The sequence below is a fragment of the Schistocerca gregaria genome, chromosome 3 (assembly GCF_023897955.1).
Source record: "Schistocerca gregaria isolate iqSchGreg1 chromosome 3, iqSchGreg1.2, whole genome shotgun sequence".
In the NCBI taxonomy this organism is placed as follows: Eukaryota; Metazoa; Arthropoda; class Insecta; order Orthoptera; family Acrididae; genus Schistocerca; species Schistocerca gregaria.
Genome location: NC_064922.1, coordinates 457,344,756 through 457,365,487, shown reverse-complemented (window position 1 = coordinate 457,365,487; position 20,732 = coordinate 457,344,756). Strand labels below are relative to the sequence as shown.

The 20,732-nt window shown below is 43.3% G+C and overlaps 1 protein-coding gene across 4 annotated transcripts in view; it reads left to right on the top strand.

Annotated features, from left to right (window-relative positions):
* LOC126356335 (coronin-7) overlaps nt 1-20,732 on the top strand; it is a 232,601-nt gene that overhangs the window by 97,514 nt on the left and 114,355 nt on the right. The gene's annotated exons all lie outside the window — the stretch shown is intronic.

The window sequence follows — 20,732 nt, the reverse complement described above, 5'->3', positions numbered from 1 at the left end:
TGATGGTATAGGATAAGCCAGTGACCAGACTAGAGTAGGGTATGCTGGGAGCCTCCACCGTGATATGGATCCTGTGGCAAGGGGCTGGAAATGAGAGTGGCATAGGGATGGAGCAGGATGGTGTGTATGTTGGGTGGATGAGGTAATACCCACTTTAGGAGGGATGGGAAGGATTAAGGGTAAGATGTTCCTCATCCTAGGCCATGATGATAGTCAAAGCCATGGTGAGGACATGCTTCAATTGTTCAAGTGTGGGATGATACTGGATAATGAGGGGGAAGCTCTTTTGCAGCTATTTCTTTGGATTGGTGGGAGGATTAGTGATGTGTCAGGATACGGCACAGGAAATCTGTTTGGGGAGTATGTTTCGGGAAGACATTCTGCACACTGGACAAGAAAATTTCTGTCACTGCCAATATGCCATCCATGAGTGGCCAGGCTATGTGGTGAGATTTTTTTGTGTGAAAGTGATGTCAGCTGTCAGAATGCAGGTACTGTTGATGGCTAGTGGGCTTGATATGGACGGACGTATAGATGTAGCCATCAGGGAAGTGGAGGTCAGTGTCCAAGAATGTGGCTGTGGAACACCAAGTGAAGCAGACGGGAGAGGTGTTGAGGCTGTGGATTGTTGAGGATAGGGTTTTTTGGCATTGATTTCAGGTCATGAAGATCATCAGTGATCCTAACCAGCAGGGGGTTTGGGGCGTTTGGGAGATTAGGAAGATTTCCTTTAGATGGAACATAAATAGGCCGACACAAGAGAGTGCCATGTTGGTGCCCATAGCCATGCCATGGGTGTGAAGATTTAATTTGTTAGACTGGTTAGAGGTGTAAGGAATGAGGTAGTGGGTTTTGAGGACGACACAGGGAGAGGCAGCGTTCAGTAGATGTTGGTGTATAATGAGGGAGCATCAATAGTGACAAGTAGGGATCCTTATGGTAATGGGGTTGAAATGTTTGAGAGTTGGTGAAGAAAGTGGTTTGTATCTTTAATAGAAGCTGGGCTAAGAGAAATTGGTTGGGGTGTTGGTCAACAAGAGTAGAGATTTTTTAGTGTATGCACAGCAACTAGAATCAATGAGGCATCTGGGATTGCTTTGTTTATGGATTATGGGAAACATGTAGAAGGTGGGTGTGCAGAAGATCATTGGGGTGAGGAAGAAAACGGATTCAGGAAAATTACTTGATGACCCTGAGGATTTGAGTAGGGATTGGAGATTATGTTGGACATATGGGATAGGATCACTATGGCAGACTGGCAGGTTTGTCAGACATTTGGTAGAGACCCTCTGTTAAGTAGTCGCTATGATTTGTCACGGCATTAGTGGGGCCTTTGTCTGTGAGGAGGAGGAGGAGGAGGGTGATGATTAAAGCAGAATCTGTCTTGAGTTCATTAATTGCTGTTCTTTGTTCTGTTGAGATGTTTAGGTTCTTTGGAAGAGAACTGGGAAAGGATGGTGAGGGAAAGTTGGAGGTGGAGTTCGTGACAACTACGGGTGGGGGAAAATCTGTTCTTCTCATTGTCAGGAGGACATTCTGTTCTCCCACTGGGTTGTGGTAGTATGATGGGTTGGTGAGGGCTACAGGAGTCCATCAGAGTAAAAATGTGGCTCCAGCAGGACTGAAGGCAATCATTTAAATTCTTTATTGTTCCAGAAAGCTTAGTGCAGCTATAGGTGTGCCCTTGTCCTGCAGTGCAGCCTGGCATCGATCCACGATGTCCATGTTCTATGACATGGTCAGTCATCAGTCTCATAGCCTATGGCGGGAAGTGTTTTTGTGAGATGGTAGTACATGCTACACCGAGCACGGAGCAACCTTGCATAGTAAGGCATTCCACAACATTGGTGTGTCATATGAAAATAGTAACTGTTCTCGAAAGAACAAACACCACTGATGACCATGCAGCTTCTCTAGAATAAATGATAATTAATTGAAATCCTCAGCTGCTGACAGGTGTTGTTGACATACCCCGATGGGGACAGCTGAAAGTGTGTGCCCCGATTGGGACTCGAGCCTGGGATCTCCTGCTTACATGGCAGATGCTGTATCCATCTGAGCCACTGAGGACACAGATGAGCAGAGCGACTGCAGGGATTTATCCCTTACACGCTTCCTGTGAGACCCACATTCCCAACTGTCCACAATCTACATACATAATGTTCCTAATAGATACTTTGCCCATCCACTCATTTTCAGCTGTCCCCATCAAGGTATGTCAACTCCACCTGTCGGCAGCTGAAGGTTTCAATTAATTTTCGTTTATTCCAGAGAAGCTGCTCGGTCATTGATGGTATCTCTTCTTTCTAGAACAGTTATTGTCTATATATATAGTTAAATGGCTACCCAGCCATTGACCTTTGTCTGTGCAAATGCGCATAGGTTGCCCGAACTATTACAGGAATTGTCACCTTAGTAGGTGCTAGTAACAAGTGGAAGGGCAAAATATCTATTAGAAACATTACATATGTAGATTGTGGACAGTTGGGAATGTGGGTCTCACAGGAAGTGTGCAAGGGATAAGTCCCTGCAGTCGCTCTATTCATCTGTGTCCTCGGAGGCTCGGATGGATAGAGCATCTGCCATGTAAACAGAAGATCCCGAGTTCGAGTCCCGATTGGGGCACACATTTTCAACTGTCCCCATTGATGTATGTCAACAACACCTGTTGGCAGCTAAGTGTTTCAATTAATTATCATTTATTGCTGTGTCAAATGCTGATATGCCTGCCTTGTGTTGTTGCACTGCTAATGAGGCATCCAAGTACAGGTTGTACTGGTTGGCACTGGCAGGCACCCAGCAGCTTGGAAGCTGAGCTCAGCTGCAAGTTTGGTTTGCTGGCAGTTGACCCATTATTATATGATGGAGATATGCAGGTGCAAACCTTAGACCTGCTTCTGCCTGGCGGAGGCCCAGCAAGAAGTTATGGAACAGCCTCACAATAGAAGCCAACTCAGCAGTGTTTGATAATTGATGAGTCATGAATTTGGCTAACGATCAAAGAATCGATGATTTTCCTCTCTATATATCAAGTATTTATACACGTCAATGTGGATTTGTAGGGGTGTTGTGGCTGCTGAGTCACATCTGCTGCCTATAGAGGTGGTAGTGCCAGGATCCCAACCGGCAGGCAAACGGTGATGCCCAGTGAATGCAGTGACAGAAAACTGAGTAAGAACCTTGCTGCAAGTGGTCCATGTTATTGCAATGAGCCCATCTGTGTCTTTACAGAAGTAAGGAATTCCTGGAAGGAGTGGTTTGGTGGGTGCTGGGGAGAGGCAGTGTTCATGATTGGAAGGTGGTATGAGCTAGGAGAGGCAAGGTTCAATGTTGCGATTAGGTAGGAGGGACTGTTAGCAGATAAGTATTTCCACTGTAGGGATCAGGAGAAGGAGAATAGGTCTTAGAGGAGTTCAGCATCATTGGAAGTTTTCATTGGTGAGGTGTTTGGAAAGGACTGAATCTTCTGTAGGATTAAGGTTTCTGGGGAATAGATTGATAACAGTGTACTGTGTTTGTTTATGTTCTGGATTTTGTGGAGTGTTGGGGGAGAGTTTTAGAGGATGTGTCAGATGGGAAAGGTCAGCTAGCCAGATTCTGGATACTATTGAGGGATTAAGAAGGGTGTTCTCTAGTGGTTAAGATAGGTGTTATTGGGTAGTGTTGTTTCAAGGTGAGAGTGAAATGTCAGCAAATTTGATAATTTTTGGAGTAGGTATCTGAAGTGCTCTTGTTGATGTTGGAAGGCAAAGGTTTCAATTTAGGACATGTGGTGTAGGTAGTTGTTACTGAATGATAATAGTATCTTGTTGAAGGAGCAGAGGTGGTTCTGGGATGCCTGTGAAGTGGAGATTTGTTTATGAAGTAACAGATTTGTGAGTTGTAGCAACTGGCAGATTCTAAAGATTTGATCATTGTACAAAGACGGTTGGGATCCAGAGAATGAAACACTTGTGGTTAGACATGGGATTCCGTAGTTACATAATATTTGAGGAATAGGTTGTGAGACTGTATTTTATCCAAGGCCTACTTTTCTGAACTTAGACAGATAAATGAAGCAGAGTCCATTTGTGATTGGTGGCGCAGAGGGGGGGGGGGGGGGTCTTGAAATAGATGTGGAAAATGAATAAAAGTAATCATTGGATGATTTTAAAGGGAAGAATGAATAACTTGCTGCAAATTTGAGAAATGAAAATGCCACAAAAATTGGGCTGCGAATCATAGGAAAGTTTGTTACACAAGAATATTTGTTCACACATTAACTATTGTTGCGCATGGGGAATAACAGAGATGAGACATAAAATTTAGACAGAAGCATTGTGTGATGTGTGATGAGGGGTGAGTTGATTATTGCTTGGAGTATATTTAACTGTGATCTGGCTTATGGGTAGTTTGGAGTATGTTTGCTCTACATCAAAGTGGCTGTAACTGGTGCTACTGGTTGTTGCAAAATTCACACAAAACCATGTTGGTCACAAATGGTGGTGGTGGTGGTGGTGGTGGTGGTGGTGGTGGTGGTGGTGGTGGTTGTGTGTGTGTGTGTGTGTGTGTGTAACAGTGGTTTCCTTCCATCCTAAACCACATGCTGTTCATCCTTTTACACTGTCTTGTACTTTATCTCTGCTTTGTCTCTCTTGTCCATCCTATCTTTTCCTGTGTTTTCCAGAGGGGACGGAAAGTTGAAAGAGGCAGGTAGATGATAGAGAGTAACAGAAATTGAGGCTTGGGAGTTTTTGAGACTAAAGGATGTGATGGATTTAGATATGTTAATGTTTAAGGGACTGTTAACAACCATTTATCTTGTGCACTTGTCAGCCTGAGTGTGGTTTCCACACAGTTTCCCATACTACGTTAGACAAATGCTGGGGTGGTTTCAATCTCTGCCTCAGAAAATATGAAACACAAACAGCTAAAATACAGTAATACACCAAACAAAGTTTATAGATTCAGAGATAGCGAAAAAGGCTTCCATATTTCTGTGTGTCACAGGGAACTGGAATCTTGCTTTGACCGCCAAGGTCACAAGGATGGCAAGAAACATCTATAAAAAAAGGCCTCAATCTCGAGGTGTGCTGTGTACCAATGCCAATGAGATGCATGGCTGTTGAGGTGGAACAGTCATTAGCAGGCAACCTCTGGGGAACCTGCTGCACACAGTTGTATAAGGGTTACCTAGTCATGCAGGGCTCTGCCTAGGTGAACTTTTATTTCCATAGCTGCTTGTGGGACCATTATGGAAGCATAAAAATTCTCTCGTCCTCCTCCTTGTCCTCCTCCTCCTCCTCCCCCCAATAGAATGGATGGGCTGCTAGTAGGTACCAGCACCCAATCAAACAAGGGTGCTCATGTAACCTGTCCTCCAAGCTCAGGAACATTTCAGAATTCTAACACCTGCAGGAACAGAATGCAAATTGCTAATCATAATGTGTTTTTATTAGTTAAAGGGAAAGAGGGAAGCTTTGAAAAAGTCTCACCTTTGTACATTCAAAAGGCTTTAGAGGGCACTGCAGCTACATTAAAAATCTGTTAGGCAGTTTTGATATGGGACACTTTTGGTTGAAACCTCAAGTTCCCAGCAAGTGAAAAACCTGTAGAAACTCAAAAGGCTTGTGAAATACGCCACAGAAACTGAGCTCCACATTACACTGAACTACAGCAAAGGTGATGTGACATGAAGGAAGATGGTGGACATCCCCAAAGACAACCTGGAAGTTTAATGGACTCCAGAAGGCATTGTAGACACACAGAATATTATGAAAAGGTGGTAGGTGATCTGATAAAATCTGACTCGTTCATCCTCACTTTAAATAACATGAAACCCCCAGAGTGTATCAGAGTGTATATTTGGCCCTATGTCCCCAACCCAATGCGCTGTTTTAAATACCAGTGCTTTGGGTACACCACTGTTGGGTGTAAGGGAGAAGACATTCGTGGCATATGTGATAATGGTCCCCATGAAGAAGTCAGATGGCCATCGGCTCTGAAGTGTGTCAGTTGCTCTGGGAATCACACTATCTGGAGGAGTGACTGCAATGTCTTCCTTCGATAAAGGAAGATACAAGAGATCAAAACAACAAAACACACTCCTTATGGTGAGGCAGAAATGTCTAGAAAATCATGTAGCACCTATGTTTGCTAGCTCCTTTGCTTCGGTTGTCAAACAGCTGGTTCAGAAAATCGATGCTACTATACAAATGAAAGTTGCTAATGTCAGCACTAGTACCTGTATTTGTCAATGCACTTGTGCTGCTGCAGTTACTTCAAAGTCCACTCCTCCTCCCAGAACATCAGACAAGGCCAACATTGTGGAGTGCCCCATGCTACCAAAGATTCTGTCTGGCCTCTTATCCAGTGCTGCCACTACACTGCCATGATCGTGGCTCTAAAGCCTCTCCTGGTGGAAAGGTCAAAGTCGAGGAGCCAGAATCAACCACTGGCAATGACAGGAAGTAAACAGGCTGTTAATATTGTTATCATCCTCTCTGATGTCTCTCTCAAATCTTCATCAGAACTGATGGTCCTGTATTTCAGACTGGGGCAATCATCTCACCCCAAGACTGAGCCTGTGGACTCAACTCCCTGGTAGAAAGTCAGGGTGAAAGTGGTACAATCATGATATATCGCCCCCCCCCCCCCCCCTTCCTCCCCTAAGGGGCTCACTGCTCTTTGGCAGGTTTGTGCTTGTCTGCAACGGAACCCCAGCCTTTGCAGCAACTTTGATCTTCCATGCTGCATGCCTATCGTGTTGCTATTCTTTCTCCCTCCCTTGGGGAACATGTCTGGGGTATTTTTGAACATGTGTTCTGCATTTGCAGCAGCTGATACCAGGAAAGTCTCTCCTCTGTTTTGCATGCCTTTTTTCGTCCTTTGTTCCCCTTCTGCTATCCTTCCTCCTCTTCGACATTTGAGGTTCCTCTTTTTCTTCTTCCTCCCTGTACACTGCTGAAGGTTGGCCGATGTGTGTCACATGTAACGGGTGACTGAGTGATGCATAATTTCCAGCCTTGGGTCAACAGGTAGGTTTTGCATGTACCTTGGTACGGGCCAGGCCCAGGGAGGGGTGATTGCTTGAGCTGCTACCTTCCTGAATTGCTGATTGGTCCCTCTGTTAAGTGTTTCGGGAGGTATGACCTGAGGTATGAACAGTCACCTAAGGCGGATGCACTCCCTCGGGGGGGGGGGGGGGGGGGGGGGGGGGGGTGGACAAGTTTAGGAAGGAGCGCGCCATCAGAGACTATCTCAATTGCAATGGTGACGGTGCTGCCTCCTCCCGAAATTGTCCCATGTATCTCGATGAGCAGGCTGTCCAGGAAATAGGGTGGAGAAAAAAAGTGCCCTACTCAGTTGCTTGCAAGTTGTTGGCTAGTTGGAAGCCCCTCGTACTACCATCAGACACATACAGTACTGTTCTTGCTACATCTCCATAAAGGACATGGCCATGCAGACACATGACCTCAAATTCAGTGCCATTGTTGTAAAATGACCCAGTGTCATGGCAGCACTTTCATCTTTTCATCCAGTATGCAACAAGCCACCAAACTTCACCTCACAGGGTGAAGTCACGTGCTACACAACTGGCAGTATGGAAAGGACAGAAGGAATACTCTTGTGAAGACTTATTACTTCGCTCCAGCCAACAAACATCTGAGTCTTCCTCTGCCAAACAGAAAGGCTCGCAGAAATCAAACAAAATCAAATGGTCTTCTCCTTTGCCAACTTGGAGATCCTCTTCAATTGTGTTGCCACAAAGTACCCTTGGCTGGCTGACCTCCATGTCGCTAGTGCGAACTGCCAACTGGTTTTCTGCCCTGGACTTTGCAGACAGAGAGAAGGAGAATGCTGACAGCTCTGTAGATCTCATGGAGCAGGATACTCCAATCTCTGCGCTCTGTAGTAGTAAGTCTCCGAAGGCTGGCACTTGGCAGCCAACAAGATGATACCCCTTCATTTCTTCCCCCCTCTTTCCTCATCATGACTTTCCTCTGATGGAATGTTAGGAATTTTCGATCTTAGGGTAAAGAGGACTTATGGCTTCTCTTGGAAGCACAGCATCCACTTGTTCTCTGTCTCCAGGAAACAAAATTGTGTCCTCGTGACCACTTTGAGCTCTCACATTTCTTCCCAGTCTGCATTGACTCAAGGACAGCATTTTATCTCGTAGGGGAGTCATGCTGCTCATCCAGGATGATGTTCATAATCAACCCATCTCCCTGACCACCTGAGTTCAAACTTTTGCAGTCCACATTTTCTTCCTCATTTGACCTTTTCCCTTTGTACCGCTTAATCCCTCCGTCGTTCGGTGTCACCAGGACAGACTTCCTCTTTGGGGTTCTCCCAGAACCTGTATGAGACGTACCCTCTTGGCTGACCTCAATCAACTTAACCTTATCTGCCTTAATACAGGAGCACCCTCATTCCTCCGACTTCACGCACACCTATTGCCAATTGGACCTCTCATTCTGCACTGCCGAGCTTGTCCATCATCTCGAGTGGTCCATTCTCTCTGGGATATACTCGTGCGACCGTTTCGCGTGTGCTATCTATTTGCTGACTCCTACCCCACCTATCGTGCACACCCAAACGGCAGCTTTCGAAAGCTGACTGGAGGCTTTTCTCCTCCCTGGTCACCTTCAGCGAACAACACTTCCCCAGTTGTGATGACCAGGTCGAATATCGTACAAAGGTTATCATTACTGTCGTAGAACATTCCATTCCTCACTCTTCCTCTTTACCGCACCATGTCCAAGTCCCTTGATGGACTGAGGCATGCCGCAACACAATTTGTGTTCGGAGACGTGCTATGCGCACTTTTAACCATCATCCTAGAATGACAAACTGCATTAGTTATAAACAGTTGTGTGCACTGTGTCGTTGGCAAAAAAGCTAGCAAGATTTCTTTTACTAGTTTTTTTTAACAGTTTCACTGCCTTACTCGTCGTGTGGGCCAACCTCTAAAGGCTCTCTGAGACTAAGGTCCATTCCCCAATTTCCAGCCTGAGAGTAGCAGATAGTGTTGTAGTGGACCCTATTGCTACCTCCAACACTTTGGGTCACTATTTTTAGAGATTTTGACCTCCACCCACTACCACCCTCCCTTCCGCCATCGGAAATGAGTGGAGGAGACTAGGGCAATACCCTTCTTTTCTCAGAATCATGGGTGCTAAAATGCTGCCTTTACTACGAGGGAGCAAATCATGTTCTCATTACATTGTGATCTTCCGCACTAGGGCCAGACGATGTTCACATTCAGATGCTGCAGAACCTTCTCTTGCTGGCCAGCTTTTTCTCCTTCATAGGTACAGTCGCATCTGGGCAAAGGGCATGTTTCCCTGATGCTGGCGTGAAGCCACTGTCATACTCATACCTAAGCTCAGCTGTATCTGCAAGGAGATGGAATGTCTGATTCTTGCTCGGCTGGTAGAGTGGCTCAAGTTTCACAGTTTACTAACCACTGTAAAGTGTGGATTTTGAGTGTGCTGTCCTGCAGTTGACCATCTTGTCACTTTGTCAACCCATGTCATGATTGGTTTTCTGTGGAAATACCAGACTCTGGCCATGTTTTTTGATTTGGAGAAGCCTACTATGACCCCTGTTGGAGAACTGATAGCTTCTGTACTTTCTACACACAGGGCTTCCATGGCTGCATGCCCTGATTCCTTCAAGAATTTTTAAAAGACCGAGTTTTCAAGGAACTTGTGGGTTCTGCGTTGTCGGACACCTTTATCCAGGAAAATAGGTGCCTCGAGGTTGCGCCTTGAGCGTCATCCTCTTTGCTATAACCATTAACTTTATTATGGCCTATCTCCCACTGGGCATCTCCAGCTCACTTTTTGTTGACGATTTTGCGATTCATAGCAGTTCTCGATGGACTTTTCTCCTTTTCATCTTCAGTGATGTTTCGATCATCTTTACTCAAAGAGCGTAAACAATGGCTTTCGCTTTTCCATTACAAAGCTGTTTGTATGAATTGAAGGTGGTGCAATTGGTTTCTTCTACTGACTTTAGATCTTGAGCTTGTTGCTCTTCCATTCATAGAAACTACAAAATTCCTGGGGTTCATGTGTGATAGGAAACTTTCTTGATCCTCCCACGTGTTTTATGTGGCTGCCTGCTGTATGCTGTCCCTCAATGACCTACATGTCCTCAGCGGCAGTTCCTTGGGAATGGATTGGACCACCGTCCTCAGTTTGCACCAGTCCTTCGTCCATTTGAAACTGGACTATGAGTGTTTCATTTATGGATCTGTACATTTATGCTTCTTACACCATCTCAATACTATGCACCATTGTGGCATCCGTTGGCCACTGGCACCTTTTACACTAACCCAGTTGAGAGTCTGTATACAGAAGCTGCCGAACTACCACTGTCATACCACTGCGACTTCCTCCTCAGCAGAAACACATGCCATTTGTCTGCCATGTCTGGCCACCCATCCTATGCCTCCTTCTTTGATGACTCCTTTGACCACCAGTATGGGCTACGTTCCTCTTCTGTTATCTCCTGAAGTTTTCTTTCGGCTCTTGCTCTGGCAGCTTAACTTCACACTACCTGCCACTTTCCTGGTGGGTGTGAACCCTTCACCATCTTGGCTTTATGAGACATCCTGTGTTCACCTTGGACTTAATTTGTGTCCTAATGACCCTACTCCAGCTTCGCTCTGTCACCATAAGTTTTACGACCTTTGCTTGGGACTTCACAATAGTATCTTAGATTACACTGATGGCTCTCAGACTGACTGTGGTGTCAGGTGTGCCTTTGTCATTTGCACCAATAATTTTCAGTATTGGCTTTTGGAACAATGTTCAGTATTTACAGCAGAGCTCTTCGCTCTATCAGACCATGCAGTACATCTGGCAACACGTGCTTTTCAATTGCGTCATCTGCTCAAACTCTCACTGTGCTCTTCAGAGCCCCTGTGTGTGGTACACCATCCACCCCTTAATGCAATGGGTCCAGGAAATCTGTCACTTGCTCAGTCTTGATGGAGCCACTGTGATGATTATGTGGGTTCCTGGTCATGTTGGTCTGATAGGAAACGAGGCCACTGACGCTACTGCCAAGGTTGCAGTCCTTGTACCTTGGCCTGTTACTTCTTCCATTCCCTCTGATGATCTCTGGTTTGCTGTCTGTGAGCAGGTGGTGTCACTTGGGCATCACCACTTGTCCATCTTTCATGGGAACAAGCTCCTGGGAAATAAGCCTCTCTCACCATCTTGCCTTACCTACTCTCGCCGTGGGCACTGTCTTTTCACCCATTGCTGTTTTTTAAGTGGTGCTCCCCTACTACTTTGTGCTCATTGCCAACACCTTTGACAATTCACCATTTCCCGACAGAATGTCCTTTTTTCAACCATGTATGTTCTCATATATGTTTGCCGTCCTAGTTATTGACTGTTTTAGCGAACGACGCCCGGGCTGTCGACTGCATTTTATTATTTATCCATCATAGCAATTTGGTGAAGGACATTTAATCTTTGAGTTCAGGACCTCCGTTTCTCTATGGTGTATTTTATGGACCATTCTCAAAGTCACTGTTTTTAGTTGTATTTCCTTCCATGGAATGGGCTTAACGTGTAGTCATTTTTAACTCCTTTTTTTGTTTTTGTGTTCTACGGTTCTGACATGGGTGCTTATGACCCTAATCATTCTTGTGTCATAAAACAAAACAAAACAAAACAAACTCATGGTAGATGGCACCCACACTACAGTGGAACATTAATGGGTTCATAACAAATGTAGAAGAACTGAACTCAAGGTAGAGGAATGCCCCTATGCCTTTTAAAGTGTCTGATGTCCCTGAGCTATGGGTCTTTCTCTTCACACACACACACACACACACACACACACACACACACACACCACTCCTTTGTACTGTCCATGGTTACTGACCTGCAAATAGTCGCAGTTGGAAGTTCATGCCTGTCTTAGGACCACTGTCTGGTGGCTATATTTACCTCCTCAAATGCAATTGACTCTTAGGCTCTAACAGATCTTACAGAAAAACTCCTCTGACCATTTCTCCTACTATTGGACTTGAATGCCCCTTCATACATTGTGGGGCTCATCTGTACTTGCCCTCTAGATCCGATTTTGGAGACACTCATGATGTCTCATGCCCACTCATTTCTGTGCTGCTAATGGGTTATTCTCAGCCATCAACCTCTCTTTCTGCTCTCTAGCTCTTGCAGACTCTGATCCTCTGTTCAGTGGGAAGTCACTGACGACCTTTATTCCAGGAGCCACTTCCCACTCCACATTCACCTGCCGGTCAGAGCTCTCCCTGAAAGGACTTGGCCACCTTGGATGATCAGCAGAGCGGGGGGACATTGTTCAGCCAGCTGGCTGTGTCTGAATGCCCTGGCCGTATCCAAAAGTGGTTGGAACTCATTACATGAGTGATCTACCATGCTGCTTTCTTCTCCTTCCCAAAGTCCTCTATCATCTTAGGACACAACCCATCCCTTGGCAGACTGCTGAGTGCCATTCAGTAATCCAGATCAGCTGTGTGGCTATGTGGTGTTTTAAGTGTTGCCCAACAGCAGGAAACCTCGCAGCCTTTCAGTTAGAGAGGGCCATGGCTTGGTGCGTCATCGGGGAGAGCAAGAGAAGATCATGGCAAGTGTTCCTGGACTCCAGCAATCATTCCAGTTGTTCTGTAACAGTGTGGGAAGCCACCATAAGGATTTTGGGTAAAGGCAGTCAGCATTGTTGAGACAGGGGTGTCTCCAAACAACACCCAGAGACATTGCTCAGATAATGGTAGAGCATTTTGCAATGACTATTGCCAACACTAGCCAGTATCCAGCATTCCTCTGCTGCTGTGTGTCTGTAGAGACGTGCTTTTGGATTTCAGATTCAAAAATTCTGAGTCTTACCACTGCCCATTCCCCATGTGGGAGCTTGATTCCGGCACTGTCTGACACTCATGATATGGCACCTGGTCACGACCAAATTTGGTACAGCATGCAGCAGCACTTGCAGACGATGTCCAAGGAAATCCTCTTATAATGTTTTAATTTGATTTGGCTGACAGACCAATTCCCTGACTCATAACGGGAATCAATTTTGATCTCTCTCCTCAAAACAGGAAAGAGTGTAATGTGTCCCAGTACCTGTTGGAGCATCACCTTAATGAGTTGTGTGGAAAGATCCGTCATGGTCAGCCATCATCTGGTTGGTTAATAGAGACCAGGCAGCTCCTAAGCCACTCTCAGTAGGGATGCAAAAGATGTTGCTCAACTGTTGACAACTTGACCATGCCAGTGGTGGATATCCAGCAGACTTTCCTTCATAACAAGCATTGCTTAGGAGTGTTTTTTGACATCAGTAAGGTATACAACACAGTATTCTCAGTAAACTACAAGCCAATGTGGCTTTCATGACCATCTCCCCATCTTCACTCAGTTGTTCCTTTCTGTGTGCATTCATTTTAATTGTTCTTTTCATATTTTTAATTCGCCTTATGTGCATATATGGGACACCACTCTTCCTTTTAAAGACTCAGTGAGATTTCTGGGCCTTATTTTTGACTCAAAACTTCATGGTTACCACACCTCACCACTTCTCAAGGACTTAAAGGCAAGGGCCCAGAAGGCACTGAACATATTGAAGTGTGTTAACCGCATGTCCTGGGTAGTGGACAGGCAAGTTCTGGTTCAGTTTTAAATGGCTTTTGTGTGATCGTGGCTGGACTATGGGTGCACAGTGTTTGGGTCAGCGAGGCATTATTACCTGATGATAATTGACACTGTACTCCATGAGGGCATCAGGCTGGCCATGGGCACTTGCAAGACCAGCCCTATACACAGTCTCTGTTCTGATGGTGATGAACCACCACTTACCACCTGGTTGCAGCTTCTTTTGGTGTATCAGGTGTATGCATTCCTCACTATTCCCAATTCACCAGCATACTATACCATTGCTCATCCAGCTATCGAACACCACTTCACCAATTATCCATGGGCAATGAGAACATTTGGGATCTGCACGAAGTTTGTGTTGGAGTCCCTGGGTGTGGGGCATGTACAGGCTCATATCAAGGGTTTTAACTGCTGCCACCATCGTTACTGCAGAGGCCCAGAGTATTTTAGATTTAGTGGAGTATAGGAGAGATTGCACTCACACTTCTGCTTTTAATACAATGTTTTCTGACATCTTAAATGAACACAAATACTGTGTAGCTGGATTCACAGATGGAGTGTCCATTGGTGCTCTGTTGTTATCCTGAATCGCAAGCTTGATATTCGCTTACCTCTGTATTCACTGTATTCAGTCATAAATTATCCATGATCTTCAGGGTGCTGGAGCAGATGAGATGTGCGATACTTACTAAATTCCTCATCTGTTCTGACTCTCTGTGCCCTTCAGTCTCTGCAATGCTTGTATTCAGCCACTAAAGTAGTGCAGGATATCCAGGATGCCCTTCTCCACTTACGAAGGCAGGGAAGGAGGTGTCTTTCTACTGTGTGCCAGGGCACAGGGCATTGCAGAGAACAGAAGATCTGATGTAGCAACCAAGGAGGCGTGATGTGATCCTCAGTTCAGTGTGCCGTGCCATGCAGATTTATCGTCTTGCTGTGGGGTACAGAGCCAAGAGTCGATGGGAAGATGAACAGCTGGAAGTGACAGACCATAAGCTCTGTCTAGCACGCAACATGACCACGATGTACGTCCTTCCAGCCATGCAGATGAGATGAGATACTCCTGACCCATCTTCGCATAGGCCACAGCCCTATGACACATGGCTTCTTGCTCTAATAACACCTCCAGTGTGAGATGTTTGTGGCCTAAAGATCACTGTGCCTCAAGTTTTATTACATGGTATTTCATTTTTACACCAGCTGACAGTGGCAGATTTGCTGACGGATCTGCATTCAAATGAATGTGGTGAGAGTTTTAAGGTTTTGTGATTTTTCAAACTTTTTTTCCTAAAATTTTAGGGAGATGTTCTTAATGTGTTAACAGACTGATTGGCTTGTCCATGTTTTTTATAAGTGGACAGCCATTCTCATTTCCCTGTATCATCCTTTTAGCTCCGCTGTCATTTTCTTGTGTTTTAATCCCAGATATAGCACCTTTCACCCTTTCTCTGTTGTCGTACGGGGTGTGAGATAGGTTGGGTGGGTCAACTTGAGTGAGGTGGGGGTGAGTGAACGATTGCCATTTTATAGGTTTCCTCTGCACTGTGTGATGACAATTTTAGCCATTTTATACACATTCATTTCCTTTAATACATGTAAAGTTACTGATAACCTCGCTGTTGAGATCCTTAAGGTACAAACCACACACACACTTCCTTTAATATGTGTAATGTTACTGATAACATCGCTGTTGAGCAGCCTTAAGCTACAAACCCCCCCCCCCCCCCCCCCACACACACACACACATACACCCACACCCACACACAAGAACGCCATTGTATTCTGTTGGTTATAATGTCATGCTGAAACTACAATAAAGTCCAAATCTGAAGGCAAGGGTCATCGATAACATGAAGCACTTGGCAATGGAAGCATGTTTATTACTGATGCCACCACACACTCAGAAAAGAAGGGACCCCCTGGAATGAGAGTGCAACTATTTATATAAACTTCAAGTATTCCAGAATGCTGGTATTTATGCAGACATGGAATATTCCAGAATATACAAACAAATGATCTCTTAATACTTTACCCCAGGTATTGTGTGCTGTTGTGGTCTTCAGTCTGGAGACTGGTTTGATGCAGCTCTCCATGATGCTCTATCCTGTGCAAGCTTCTTCATCTCCAAGTAACTACTGCAGACTACATCCTTCTGAATATGCTTAGTGTGTTCATCTCTTGGTCTCGCTCTATGATTTTTACCCTCCACACTTCCCTCCAATACTAAACTGGTGATCTTTTGGTGCCTCAGAAAGTATCCTACCAACTGACCCTTCTAGCCAAGTTGTGCCACAAATTCCTCTTATCCCCAATTCTATTCAGTACCTCTTTGTTGGTTACATGATCTACCTATCTAATCTTGAGCATTCTTCTGTAGCGCCACATTTCGAAAGCTTCTATTCTCTTCTTGCCTAAACTGTTTATCATCCATATTTCACATCCATACATGGCTACACTCCATACAAATACTTTTAGAAAAGACTTCCTGACAATTAAATCTATACTAGATGTTAGCAAACTTCTCTCCTTCAGAAACGCTTTTGCTAGTCTACATTTTATATCCTCTCTACTTCAACCATCATCAGTTATTTTGCTCCCCAAATAGCAAAACTTGTCTCTTACTTTAAGCGTCTCATTTCCTAATCTGATTCTCTCAGCATCACCTGATTTAATTAGACTACATTCCATTATCCACATTTTGCTTTTTTTATGTTCATCTTACATCCTCCTTTCAATACATTATCCGTTCTGTTCATCTGTCTTCCAGGTCCTTTGTTGTCTCTAACAGAATCAGAATGTCATCAGCAAACCTCAAAGCTTTTATTTCTTCTCCATGGATTTTAATTCCTGCTCCAAATTTCTCTTTTGTTTCCTTTACTGCTTGCTCAATATACAGATTGAATTCATTGGGGGGAGGCTACAACACTGTCTCACTTCCTTCCCAACCACTGCTTCCCTTCCATGCCCCTTGACTTTTATAACTGCAGTCTGGTTTCTGTACTAATTGTAAATAGCATTTTGCTCCCTGTATTTTACCCCTGCCACCTGCAGAATTTGAAGGGGGAATATTCCAGTCAGCATTATCGAAAACTTTCTCTAACTCTACAAATCCTAGAAACATGGGTTCTGCTTTTCCTTAATATGTCTTCCAAGATAAGTTGTAGGGTCAATATTGCCTTGCGTTTTCCAACATTTCTACAGAATACAAACTGATCTTCCCCGAGGTCAGCTTCTACCTGGTTTCCATTCACCTGACCAGAATTCATGTTAGTATTTTGCATCCATGACTTATTAATCTGGTAGTTCAGTAATTTTCTCACCTGTCAATAACTACTTTCTTTGGGATTGGAATTATTATATTCTTCTTAATGTCTGAGGGTATTTCACCTATCTCATATACCTTGCTCACCAGACAGTAGAATTTTGTTATGGCTGGCTCTCCTAAGGCTATCAGTAGTTCTAATGGATTGTGTCTATTCCTGGAGACTTTTTGTTTTACTTAGGTGTTTTAGTGCTCAGTCAAATTCTTCACGCAGTACATCTCCCATTTCATCATCATCTACATCCTCTTCCATTTCCATAATGTTGTCCTCAAGTACATTGCCCTTGTATAGGCGCTCTATATACTCCTTCCACCTTTCTGCTTTCCCTTCTTCGCTTAGAACTGGTTTTCCATCTCAACTCTTGATATTTATACAAACGGTTCTCTTTTTTCCAAAGATATCTTTAATTTTCCTATAGGCAGTATCTATCTTACACCTAGTGATATATGCCTCTATATCCTTACATTTGTCCTCTAGCCATCCTTGCTTAGCCACTTTGCACTTCCTGGCAATCTCATTTTTGAGACGTTTGTATTGTTTGCACCTGCTTCATTTACTGCTTTTTTATGTTTTTTCCTTTCATCAATTAAATTCAATATCTCTTCTGTTACCCAAGGATTTCTATTAGTCCTCATCTTTTTACCTACTTGATCTTCTGCTGCCATCAATATTTCATCTCTCAAAGCTACCCATTCTTTTTCAACTGTATTTCATTCCCCTGTTCGTGTCAATCATTCCACAATGCTCTCTCTGAAAACCTCTGCAACCACTAGTTCTCTCAGTTTATCCAGGTTCCATCTCCTTAAATTCCCACGTTTTTGCAGTTTCTTCAGTTTTAATCTATAGTTGCTAACCGATAGATTGTGGTCAGAGTCCACATATGCCTGTGGAAATTGCTTACAATTTAAAACGTGGTTCCTAAATCTCTGTCTTACCATTATATAAATCTGTGTGAAACCTTCCAGTGTCTCCATGCCTCTTCCATGTATACAACCTTTTTTCATTATTCTAAAACCAAGTGTTAGGTGTGATTACGTTATGCTCTGTGCAAAATTCTACCAGGCGGCTTCCTCTTTCATTCCCTACCCCCATTCCATATTCACCTATTACTTTCCCCTCTCTTCATTTCCCTACTATCAGTGACTATTAACTTTTGTCTTCCTTAACTATCTGAATAATTTCTTTCATCACATCTTGCATACCTTCAGTCTCTTCACCATCTGCGGAGCTAGTTGGCATGTAAACTTGTACTACTATGGTAGGTGTGAGCTTCACATCTATCTTGCTACAATAATGCATACACTATGCTGTTCGCACTAGCTTATCAATGCTCCAATTTTTTATTCATTGTTAGACCTATTCCTGCATTCCCCCCATTTGATTTTGTGTTTATAACTCTGTATTCACCTGACCAGAAGTCATCCGAATTTCACTAATTCCCACTATATCTAAAATTAACATATACATTTCCGTTTTTAAATTTTCTAACCAACCTGCCGGATTAAGGGATCTAACATTCCACGCTCCTATCTGTAGAACACCAGTTTTCTTTCTTCTGATAACGGTGTTATCCTGATAACGAAATTACAAGTACTAAATAACAAATAATAGCAGGAGGTCAGATTTTAAGTGGCAACCTGCAGTACGCCAGGCAGCAATGTTAACTGCTGCACTACACTGCATGCTCCACAGCTTTTGACAATATTTGTATACTCAGTACAACTCTGCTGTCCCTTTCAAATTAATTAATATGAAAATACCTAAATCACATATTTCTGCATTTGTGTCTGTGTTGTTACTTAGTAATAATCTGATGTTCTTGTCGGTGCAAAACTATCTAATAGGTGACTCACAGATTTGAAACTATTTGGGACTTTCACAGAATTATTCTAAGAGAAACTTTGCTGGAAAAAGAGATTTTAAGCCAAAGTAAGTATATAAATGTGCACATTTTTCATCTGCTTCTATTATATTTTACAGTTCTTGTGTTTGAATATTGATGAGAATTATCCACTGTTCATCAAGGAAAGTACTCTGTTATTATTCTACGCATTTGATAATATGTATTACGTTCATTTGTGGAACATTTTGAATCTGTCTGAATACAGTCAGTACGAACTGAGTTATTTGTGATGGGTAGTCATAAAGCTTTAATTATCACCTACATAAAATAAAATTAAGTAATTGATTTTTATATTTATTTGCAGATGTGTATCAGCAGTTCTGATACACACTGAGATTACTGCACCACAATAGTGTAGAATGCTGCTGGAGGAGCCAAAACAAAATGACACAGTGCATTGATAAAATATTTTTCAGTACTTTATCTTCTGCATTTGAAGGGAAATAAAGTTGCTGTTGCAGCTAAGTAACTGCTGTGTACACGGAAGTGTACAGTTATAATGTGTCATCATATCACACTGATTAGGTGCACAGCCATTTCCAGTGTGGTCTAACAAGGTCAAATGTTGAATAATCAAATCTCAGATAAACTCTCTGTGAAGAATTGGGAATTGTACGAGAAGTGTTACTTGATGACTGGCATATCAAACTTGAGGTGATAGTGGGAAAAGTTAAATCTTTTCAAGATCAGTTTTCTGCATCTTGCATGACATTTTGAAAATGACAGAGCTGCCACTTACCAGTTCCAAAACTGCTCACACGCAATGAAAAATCCTGCTGAACTGAGGTAGTAGCCAATCCAGATGACTTCTTTAGTCTCCTATTTTCCATGTATGAATATTGGGTTTCACCTGACTATGAGACAAAGGAACAAAGCAAGCATGAAAACAGGTGAATTTACAACCACCTGCAAAAGGTGAAGATTCAACCATCAGGTAGTGAGGTGACACTGTGTGCCTTTATGGAACTGCCATGGCTTTGTGCTAAAACATTATGTATGTAAAAGACAAGCTATAACAGGAGAATACTACTCATTCTTGAATCTGAAGACAAGGTTATGGAAGTATGGGAAGTCGTCTGACAGGTGTTTTTATCCTCAATAATTGTCTCCCCAATAATTCCTCAGCTCATTGTGCACAGGACACACACAAATATGCTGCTCCTTTTGACTATTAAGTTTTGTTCAACATTCTGAAATAGTTGGTGAGCCATTTCATGTGGCGTTACTAAGGCGAATTGCTCTGGTGGTTTTTTAGGACCATTGTTAAATTTTTCAATTAGTTTCCATGCCCATATACTGTTTTTAATCATATCTGTATCAGCTAAAATATTTGATCAATATTTCCCTTCTGCATTCTGCTGTATATTTCCTCAGTTCTTCACCTGTTTGAATGGTGTCTTCAGAAAGTGGGTCTCTTTCATATTTACCTTGAAAGTCTTAAGTAGTCTGTGTTGATTGAGGTGGATATATATTGTGTTCTGCACACACAAGGTATGTTCTTTCGAGAGATTTTTTCCTCTATAAATATGAAAGCCTATACAATTTTGGAGTCACTTAACATTTTGCAACTTCATTGTCCATTTCTTTTGAGAAACTTTCCCAGCACAAATATCTGAAGTTAAATTGTTGTTTACAGGCAACTTGTTCTAGGTTGATAATTATAACTGTTGCCCGTGTTATTAGAATTGTGCCGTATTTTTGGTGTTGGTTCCTCAGCTTTTTTTACCTCATGTTAAGCTGCTTGTGAACTAATGAAAATATTCAACCAGTTACAGCACTCCACATGGAAAAGATTGCTCAACTTTGGATAGTGTTTGAGTTTAATGCTTTCCTTTTCCACCCAGTTTTTCAGCTCTTCACCATTCT